Source organism: Pseudophryne corroboree, chromosome 10 (genome assembly GCF_028390025.1).
Source record: "Pseudophryne corroboree isolate aPseCor3 chromosome 10, aPseCor3.hap2, whole genome shotgun sequence".
Classification (NCBI taxonomy): Eukaryota; Metazoa; Chordata; class Amphibia; order Anura; family Myobatrachidae; genus Pseudophryne; species Pseudophryne corroboree.
The window spans coordinates 271,220,946-271,232,588 of NC_086453.1; positions in this window are offsets into that span (position 1 = coordinate 271,220,946).

Below are 11,643 nucleotides of genomic sequence, written 5' to 3' on the forward strand. Positions count from 1 at the left end.
CCCTAGTGGAAGGGGTGGGACCCTAAGCAGTAGGGCCCACTAGGTGTTTCCCCTGTACCCCTGTGGGCCAGTCTGACCCTCTATCTATCTATCTATCTATCTATCTATCTATCTATCTATCTATCTATCTATCTATCTTTGTTTAATACATGTAATTTAATGCCAGTCAAGGAATACAGATGTTTTCTATCTATTAATGTATCTTCAATAAGGAAGCAGCTTGGAATGCATGAGGTTTAAAGTGAAACCAGCAGCTAGGGCAATTGTACCGGGTCACTGGAGATCTGTTTGTTTAGACATTATGATGATGATATTGTAGGTAATTTTACCTGACCTCTTAATGGTTTGGCCAGCGGTGGCATAAATGAGAGGAAAGTGCCAGTAGTCTACATCAGCCTGAGAAGATGTTGCATTGAGAAGTGTTGGTGATGTGAGAAAGTATTACAGGCTACTTCAGATGGGACTTACCACCTTAATTACAAAAAGGACAATTAAACTGGAGATAACACCTTAAATGTCAAAAGGACAATTTTGCAGATCCCATGACAAACATCTAGACCCTCTATGGGGTAAATGTAATATCCCGCAACTTGCAGGCATTGGCAAGGTCCTGGCAAGTCTGCCAAATGTTTTAAAGGGGCAATCTCTTAAAAGGCAAAACAATTATTTTTTTTGCCTTTTAAATTATTGCCCCTTTAAAATATTGGGAAGACTCCCCAGAAACTCGCTGATGCCTGCAATTTACAGGCTATTACATTTACCCCTATATCTGAAAAGCAATTTACTATCATCCATCTCAAAATCAAGTTACTTACTGTACCTTAATCAATGCTTTTTTAATGTTTTTTTCCCTTAACATTCACATAGACACAGATGTCACGCTCTAGAACTTCATCATATGACCTACCTATGCTGCCTGTACTTCAGTTCCAGTTTTCACTATCCCATGTCATGGAAGTTGTCCAAAAAGAAGCTTCCATGAGAAGCTTCCTGATTCTGCACCCCAGGAGTGGCATCTGACAAACCTCAGGAGCGGAGTCTGAGTTGCCAACTCCAGGATGGGTCTCCAGTGTCTCAGTCCTTGGAGGCGACTCCAGTGCCCCATCCCCAGGATGGGTCTCCAGTGCATCAGCACATAGGGGATCTCCAAAGGCCTTGCCTCAGTCCTAGAGTCTTAACTTGTAGCAGCACCATTAAAGTACCATTAAAGTACTAAGCTAAATATCATACAGCTACATCTATATTGCCCAGTGGTACCAGTTCCATAGTCCATAAACACATCCTGACAGGTTGTTACATGTGAGCTATGGTGTTGATAGTTGTGAGGGCAACAAAAGATAATGGAAGATAAGTTGAGCAGATTGTAATAGAAAAACTGTATGGATTCAGATATTATCAAATTTCTCAAAAACAAAGTCACCTTTTCCCACATATTGTTTACTTACATTCAAAATTGGAACTGTCTGTCTTCAAAGACTACATCTGTCATGCAGTCAGAACTGACATCCAGCAATTTAGGTGTTTGTGCATTCATATATTTAATATAGTTTTTAAATATATTCCTCCTCAATTGTGAACTTAGCACCACTAAAAAATGTGAACTCTGCTCCTACATCAACATCATCATCATTAACGCACAATTGATGATGATGATGATGATGATGATGAGGATGATGATGAATGAATATTAGCATTGGGAGCAACTTCAGTATACTCTAGATTTAGAGTTTAACATATTTTAGGATTCTACCTTAAAATATGGACAAATATACAGTATGCATACACAATGCAAAAAACAAAAAAAAAGTGATAATGAAAGTATTTCTTATAGCTGATCATTGGATCCTTTGTGTTATGCTATGTCCTACATCCACCCACCCTCACCATTCATCTACATAATAATTGATCAAAGTAGTTTCTTCTTATTTTACTTTTGCCCTAGAAGTAACATAGCAAAACACAGATTCCCTGTTATAAGTAAACATTGAAATAGTAAATGAAATAGTAAATGGCAGAGGTAGGTCGACAGTGAAAAGGACGACAGTCAATAGGTTTCTAGGCATTGTGCAGCAGGGACAAGGCTATGATGATGTGGTCATGCCTCCTGATTCGGTATCAAGTCCCCATCACGCCCCCCATGCAGTGTTATGCCCGAGTCCGAGCCCCCCCACTCCAACCTGACTGCCCAGAATGTCAGCATGTATGGGTTGAATATGCATTGAATTACAAAGTGTGAACAATGAAACTATAGACAATCACTGGAAATGTGTGTCTACCTTACTTTCTGTTCACCAGAAATACAAGCAGGCAGGAGTGATAGACATACCACTACCATATACACAACGGGCAGAGGTGGATCATAGTGACAGCTAACTGTATGTGGTTGGTTGGTCACTGCTCATCTCCCTGGCTGGAGCAACTGTGCTAAGTAAGTGGGGGTGGCCTGCAATGCCACTTCCGGTTAGTGGTACCCCTAGGCATACAGTATGCCTCACATGCCTAATGGGAAATCTGCAACTGTTCACACATATACTCCTGCTTTCTCCAATATCTCTTGCTTTCAATGATTCTACATACTGTCAACACTTAATCATGTCCTTCAACATGCAGGAACATATTTTAAGTTTACAATTAGTTTGATAAATATGTGCGTTAGCCTTTCTTAGCAATTCTCTGTTTAAAGTAAAAAAAGAAAATACAAGCTATTTTTTAAACTACAGAACATTTCGTAAAAAACGTTAGTTCAGTTTGGTTCTGGTTCTTACAGCCTGAAATTTCTTGTTACATGTCCTTGTAGGTTTATCATGAGCAGTGAATATTCATCACCATGGTGACCCAAGCAATCTTATCAGTTAAAGGCCAAGGAGGTCTGTAAGTATAGCAGTTGGCTATGTCAGAAAGTGCCCATAGCAGAGGTTCTCTCATTTCACCACAATGTCTGTGTGCTGTGTTGGATTCTACAACTTCCATAGCAACCCTGGGAAGTGTACTGAGTATCTGACCTCACCTGACCTATTCCTTTGATATGCAGCCACTCGCTGCTTCTATTGCAAGGCTAAAATAACTCTTCAAAGAGAGAATCACTTCTTTACAAGACGACTTGCAAATTGGAAACCAGAAACATTTATTTGCTTAACATAATTCTGCTTCTGTATTATTGTAATAAAAAAAATACATATATTCTGTAAAATGTCCAGTTGTCACATCAATTAAGAGTGCAAACAAGAAAAGATTTGCAATGTGTTTACCATCTTTACAGCTTTAAAGAACTCAAACACAAAAAATATTCCTGTTGCTGATATCAATGCACAAAATGAACTTCTTCTACCACATGTAATGTCATATGTTAAATAACCTGTTTATACTGTACAGAAAATAAAGGTTGTACTCCTAACGCATATTTCATATGTATTTTACAATTATGAAACTCATAGCAGTAAACTATATACAGTAATTGACGATGGAGAATGGACAGCCTTATACTGTATATACCAAAACACCAATATGCTACAAAGGGACAACATGAACAACTGTAATATAAAAACAGCAGAGTATAGAGGATGTCCTTGCTACTCTGAAACCTTGTCAAATAAATAATTGGCAATTGCTAATTTTCTTGAATAAGGCAACTAATTTTGTAAAACATATACTCATTGGATCACTTCCTATAGCTGGGTACACATTAGACGATGTGCAAACAACGAGATGTTGTCAACTATTTCCCTTGAACTCCCGGACAAACTATATAGTGTCAAAACCTAGTGCAGTGTAACAAACTAAGGGGGTAATTCAGAACTGATCGCTGCTGTACGTTTTATCACAGCGGGCAATCAAGTCCAAACTGCGTATGCATTAGCACCGCAATGCGCACGTGCATCTGACAACAATGGGCATCGTCGGTCAGCGAGAGGAAAATGGCATTCGCAAGGTGATTGACAGGAGGAGGTCGTTTGTGGGTGGCAACTTACCGTTTACAGGGAGTGTCCAGAAAAACTCAGGCCTTACCAAGCATTTTCAGAGAGGGTGTTTGACATCAGATCTGGCCCCAATCAGTCTGTTCTCATTGCACTGGAGGAGTAAGTCCTGGGTTGCACACAGACTGCACACACTGGATTTTCACAGCATGGCATACACATGCGATCGCACACTTGCACGGCTCATTTACACTCGCCCTGGAGGCGGCGACTATCTGATTGCAGGACAGCAAAATTAGCAGTCCAGCAATCAGATCTGAATTATCCCCTAATGTACAAATGACTAACAATATATTGTGCATCATTAGGTCATTTGGTCATTAACGATATATATATATATATATATACGAAGAAAAAATCCGCGGCACTCAGGGTCTTACAAAGAATCAATGCTTGTATTCAAAACATTAATGAAAAGGACATCAACGTTTCGGGGCTTTTAACCCCTTTGTCAAGATGTATGATAGAAAAGTAAAAGAGAAAAAGACTCACCTTATAAAGAGAGAGAGACCCGCCGAGCCCAATGTGCGTTGCCGCCCCGTGACAAGCTGCAGAGGAGAGAGTGCGCCCAGTGATGACGTGCCGTCGCGTCTGGGTTGTGTCAGAGCCGGCTGGTTGCTAGGCAACGCCGGGAAACAGATGCAGCATTCGTGCGGCTGTGTAAAAAAGCAAAGTGAAGGGTGAAAGGGAACAGTAAAGCCACAGTGCCAAGTAACAGCCACGGTCCTAGTATGTAATATCACCAAAAGATGCATGTATTGTAACGGTCAGAGGGTGCGGAAGTAGACCCGTAGGGTGCCTGGTAACATGCATCGTAATGGCCGGTGGTGAAGGCTGATGAGCAGTGTAGAATAAAGAATTGTGCCCTTAAAGTGTGATCTAAAGATAGACATGCTTAAGCTTTGAGCCCAGTGATCCTGTATAATAAGGGCAATAGTGTATATAAGGCTGAAAGACTAAATTGAATAGATAAATAAGCCAATATTGTCCTAAAAAGATGCCATATTATCCCCTCGCTGTAAAGTCACTACATCAGGCAGCTTGAGAAGATGTTCATCCGAACGTACTCCAAACGATTCTCTCATTGAGCCCGGCTGGATGAATCGTGCCCAAATTGTAAATCCAGGAGGCTTCCTTCCTAAGGAGCTGGCCCTCTCTGTCTCCCCCACGTAGTGATCTCGGTATATGGTCAATGATGATGTGTTTGAGGCCAGATATGGGATGTTGAGCTTCAAAAAAATGTCTGGCCACAGGTTGGTCAGATACCTTGCCTGTTAATGCTGCTTTGATCGCGGACCGGTGCAATGCCATACGCTCTCGTAGGGATCTGATGGTTTTACCCACGTAGCACAGGCCGCACGGGCATGTAATCAGATAGATAATGTATGTCGAAGTGCAGGTCACAGTGTGTCGTATACGTATTGTTTTATCGGATAAAGGTAATTTAAACACAGAGCCCATCAACATATGTGTGCACGTGGTGCACCCCAGGCAGCGGTAGCAACCTGGTTTCTTGATGATAAAAGTGTCCCTCTGTGGCCCAACAGTGGCTTTGGGAAAGTTGGTGATATCGGTGTGTACCAGCATATCGCGTATATTGCGGCCTCTTCTGTAGCACATCATGGGGGTTTTATGTTTGAAAGGCAAAGATGCATCGGTGGAGACTATGGGCCACAATGCCCGACTTGCTCGAGTGAGGATAGGACTGGAGGTGTCGAACGTCGTGGTCCAAGGTACCCTATCGCTCGCTGATTTAATCTTGGCCTGCAATAAAGAACTGCGAGGTAATGTCAAAACCTCTCTTTTGGTGGCTTCCAGCAATGAGCAGTCGTAACCCCGGGCAATGAACTTGAGGATCATCTTGTCCAGTTCGCCCTCTAGATTCGCCGACTGACTGTGGATGCGGGCTACCCTTATCATTTGCGACCTAGGTAAACCCTTCTTCAATGATCGGGGATGGTGGCTGTTGGCTTGGAGAAGGGTGTTTTTATCCGTAGGTTTATGGTAAACGCACGTATGTAGTTTACCATCTTTCACTGTAACCAGGACGTCTAGATAATTGATGGAGACAGGGGACCACTGGTACGTGATTCTTATGGGTGAAGGTCTGGTGTTGATTGATTCTAAAAGCGACTTCAACGCAGCCTCACCACCTGTCCAAATAATAAACAAATCGTCTATATATCTAGTGAATAGTGCAATTGATCTTGCCGTTGTCTGGTCATGGAAGAACATCCCTCTCTCCTCGTTAAGCATATAGACGTTGGCATATGACGGGGCCACGTTGCTACCCATCGCACACCCGGTCCTTTGTTGGTAAAAGCTGGCATCAAAAAGGAAATAGTTCCTGGTAAGGGTCAGTTCTAGTAAATTCATAAATAAGTCTAGGTCCACATCTGTCATTTTTTCTTCAGTCAAGAACAGCCTCATGGCGGCTAAGCCATCAGTGTGCGGTATGCTGGTATACAGGCTGCATATGTCGACTGTACAGAGCAATGCCCCTTCGGGAACTGGACCGAATGCCTCCAAAAGACACAGAAAAGAGGTAGTGTCCTTCAAGCAGGAAGATTGTTTGAGCACTAGAGGTTGCAATATACTGTCCAGAAATTGCGAGATGGGTTGGTATAAAGACTGACGGGCCGAGATGATAGGCCGGCCAGGAGGTAACTGTAGGTTTTTGTGAATTTTGGGTACGGTAAAAAGGACCGGCACTACCGGGTGTTTCTGGACAAGAGCCTTGTGTAGCTTGTCGGTGATCAACTGCTGCGAATGTGCTGATGATAGGAGGTTGTCTAGTTCCTGTTTGTATGTGATGGTGGGGTCGGAGCTCAGTAGACAGTAAGTGTTGATGTCGGATAATTGAGTCAGAATTTCTGACTTGTAGTACGCAAAATCTAAGACAACTACGCCACCGCCTTTGTCGGCGGGGCGAATGATAATGTCTGTGTAAGAGCTCAGATTTTTCAGAGCAGTCCATTCCTGTTTAGATAGATTGAAATGATGACTATGATCAGCCTTGGTGTATTTGTCTACAGCTTCATCCATCAATCGTGTATATGCTTTGAGTGAAGGGTTTGTAGACGGGGGATCGAACAAAGAATGGCTCCTTTTATTCAAAAACGGTTGGAAAATAGGTGTCGGTACTGTATCCTGCGATGGGTGCGCAGCAAAAAATTCCTGTCGACGCAATTTGCGTGAAAATTGATACAGATCGACTTTCCAGGACAGCTCGTTGTGTGAATTGGTAGGGACAAAAGACAACCCACGATTAAGAACTTGTGTTTCTACTGGGGTGAGAATGCGTTTAGATAAGTTGACCACTAGGTCTTGTTTTTCACAGCCCGATCTCTTGAGTCTCGTGTTCTGACCACCCCGACGGGTGGGCGCCCTTTTGTTTTTGAGGGCTGGGATGCTACCTGTCCTAAAGGGAGGGCTTGTGCTTCTTGTGAACCGTCAGAGTCGGCTAAGGCAAAATTGCTGTCACTGTTTGACGACGCCGCTGACCTGGAGGTGTTTTCTCTTCGACGGCGCCACCCTTGTCTCGATGTACGGGGTTGCTGAAAGGGATTGGGTCCGCCTCCTCCCATCAGCCAACGGTACACCCTGTTGGTATCGTAATCATCCTGAACGATGTTGCGCTTGTTTTTCTTAAACTTAATGAGATCCCTGCGATAGCTGTCGCATTGGGTGCGCAATTTCGTCAACCAATCATGTGTTACATCTTGCTGTAAGGAAGGCAGGTGCTCCGCTTCGAATGTTTGTATTTTTTCCTTAACCACTTTGAGCTCCCGGCCCGCCTCCTCAATCACCAGAAGCATCAAGTCGAGGCTGCACTTGTTGGTAATTCCTACCCACTTCTTGTAGAAATCTGGGTTAAATCTCCCTATAGTGGGTGCATTCCTGACCCTGAAACCTCTAGGGATCATGCATTCCCTATGATAGTCGGACAGGGAAATGCCGTGGAGCAAAAAATCAATCTCCCTTCTCTTTAATTTGTATAGCTGTTGGTATAGGTCCTCTGGCCCAAATGGTTGCTCCGTGGATGATAATTGCTCTTTAAAACGGAGTCTGTCTGCATCCTCATCGGTAAAACTGTAGAGGTCACCTTTGGCAATATTAAGATGTCTGTATCCGCTCACCTCGTCCTTGCTTGTTGTTGAGGTGCTGGGATTCATGCTTAAAGGTCCTATATGCTGTTGTTGGCAGTGCAGCGTGCTCTGTGAGTGGTAGAGAACCACCCTGTGTATCCCAAAGGATTAACCAAAGAAGTGCTGAAGGTGCTGGAACAATGCTGCGATTAGGCAGACGATGACTCAAACATCTTGTAAGGATGGTACAAATGAGCGGTAACTGTTGTATATTGGGGTGCCTTGGCTCAAGCAGGGGCTGTCCGCAAAGACTGTCCCTGAGTGGATACAATGTGTGTTCAGCCCTGCACTCCTGTTGATGGAAATGATGATTGCCCAGGTGCCCTCAGTATATGTTTGTAATACGAAGAAAAAATCCGCGGCACTCAGGGTCTTACAAAGAATCAATGCTTGTATTCAAAACATTAATGAAAAGGACATCAACGTTTCGGGGATTTTAACCCCTTTGTCAAGATGTATGATAGAAAAGTAAAAGAGAAAAAGACTCACCTTATAAAGAGAGAGAGACCCGCCGAGCCCAATGTGCGTTGCCGCCCCGTGACAAGCTGCAGAGGAGAGAGTGTGCCCAGTGATGACGTGCCGTCGCGTCTGGGTTGTGTCAGAGCCGGCTGGTTGCTAGGCAACGCCGGGAAACAGATGCAGCATTCGTGCGGCTGTGTAAAAAAGCAAAGTGAAGGGTGAAAGGGAACAGTAAAGCCACAGTGCCAAGTAACAGCCACGGTCCTAGTATGTAATATCACCAAAAGATGCATGTATTGTAACGGTCAGAGGGTGCGGAAGTAGACCCGTAGGGTGCCTGGTAACATGCATCGTAATGGCCGGTGGTGAAGGCTGATGAGCAGTGTAGAATAAAGAATTGTGCCCTTAAAGTGTGGTCTAAAGATAGACATGCTTAAGCTTTGAGCCCAGTGACCCTGTATAATAAGGGCAATAGTGTATATATATACACACACAGAGAACCCAGCACTCACCCAAGTAAGCTCATCTATCCTCAACACTTCAATAATATATATATATATATATATAGATATATAACTTTCAGACATGCAGAAGTGGAAAAGGAGGAGGTAGAGAGATCACTCAAAAAAAGGAGAGCACAGGCTTTGCAACAAGGGAACCCCAATCAGGAATTATTAACCTTTCAAAGAAGACCCTATCTTCCCCACAGACTAAGGTATCAGATAGGGGTTTAAAATTTGCCCCCAATAACCATGTGAATAAATTTAATTTATTCATAGATCTAAATAAATATATGAGAACATTAACAATTCAGAGACATTTAAAAAAAATCCTATACCTAAATTATCATATACACCTAACGATAAACCATTAGTGTCTATGCCCTCTAAATTTTACCCAGTGGAGTCAAAGGGCAGCCATTTAAATATATTTTATGAATCAGTAAAAGAGGATTTCAGAAAAATTTAAATTAAACCTGATAAATACACCGGCAATCTTGACCCTGGGGAGAAAAAAAGCTGTAAAATCCTTAGTAGAGGACAATAATATTGACATTAAAAGTGCAGATAAAGGGAGGGCTGTAGTATTACAAGATAGGTCATCATATATACAAGAAGCAAATAGAATATTGGGAGATACATCCACCTACATCAGATTACCTTCTAACCCTACAGAGACATACCAGGATGAATTATATACTTTACTGGATGAAGCAAAAAAATCAAATTTAATCTTTACCAATATTTTATCATATCCCAAAGGTACATAAAAATAAAGAGAATCCACCAGCGAGACCAATTATATCAGGAGTAGAGTCTCTCATGGCTAATTTGTCTCATTATATAGACCTCAAATTACAGCCTTATGTAAAAAATGTAAAATCTTATTTCAAAGACTCCACCAGTTTACTCAGAATATTAGAAGAAAAATCTTGGTCGAATGATAAAATGTGGATTACTATAGATGTAGAGGCTTTGTATTCCTCGATCCCTCACAAGAAGGGATTAAAGGCATTAAGGACAGTGTTAGGAAAGGATCCCACAAAAACAGCATTAGAAATAAAATTCATTATTGATAGTATTAGATTTATTCTAAAGCATAATTATTTTGAGTTTAATGATTCCTATTTCCTCCAGCAGCAGGGAACGGCGATGGGGACAAAATTTGCCCCATTGTACGCAAACCTGCTGATGGGGTAATGGGAAGAAAAATTAATTTATAACACTGATTATGAGATGGAACATATAGACTTATATTACAGGTATATTGACGATCTCATAATAATTTGGAAGGGAGATCTTTCGATGGTGGACAATTTTATGACTTATCTACAAAGAAACGATTACAATTTGAGGTTCACTTATACTTTGCATGTCAAAAAGATTAATTACCTTGATCTACTGATTGAGATTAATGAAGAGGAATAAATTCAAACATATTTCAAAACGACAGATGCGAATAGCTATATTCCGTATAATAGCTGTCACCATCTGTCATGGATCAACAATGTCCCACCAGCACAGTTTTTAAGAATAATAAAGAACTGTAGTTCAGACATTGATTATGTTGAACAGTCAGCAAAGATTAAACAACAATTTGTAGAGAAAGGTTAATATACTGATAAAATAGAAAACGATAGAACCATGGCGCTACATAGAGATAGAAAAAGTTTAATGGGTGATAAAATCTCCACATCTAAACAGTGGAACCAGAAACCATTTATTACGCAATATAGTAAGGAAAGTAATAACATAAAAATAATTTTTGAAAAACATTGGAATCTGCTCCAAAAGGACCCTATTTTGGGACCACATATTCCTGAAAAACCTTGTTTGGTTTATAGACGTGCAAGAAATCTGAAAACTATTGTAGCCCCTAGCAGATTAAAAACATTAGAATCTAAAAATACATAAGAAACCTTTCTCCCGAAAAAAGAAGGATGCTACCCATGCAACAAATGTATACTGTATTCTGCAAATTCATGAAAAAAAAACAGTTTAGTTATAAAATGGATAATGGGTATAATTATACTATGAAAGATGTAGTCACGTGTAACACCACATATGTGATTTACATGATATCATGTAGTTGTGGGTTAGCATATATTGGTAAGACCACTAGAAGTATAAAAATACGCATACAAGAACATCTCAGAAATATTAAGAACAGGCTGAAGATACATAGTGTCCCCAGACATTTTGAAGAAAAGCATGGGTCAAAAACAGATGATTTCAAATTTACTGTTAAAGAGTTTATAAAACTCAACCCGAGAGGGGGAAATAGGGACCTCCATTTATCCGAAAGGGAGACCTTTTGGATATATACACTCAATACCCTTACACCGAGAGGTCTGAACGAATGGATAGATATAGTTTCTTTTTTGTAGAAAATTGAGTGGGATGTGATCTTGCACTTTGAGTTTCAGCAAATACGAATTAAGTGGGGCAAATTTTTGTATTGTTGCTTGCCAGCTATATGTACTCATGATATACTATGTTTATAAGGGACACATATGGGAGTGTAAGGAGTACTATATGAAAATATGTTTTATCATTATGTTA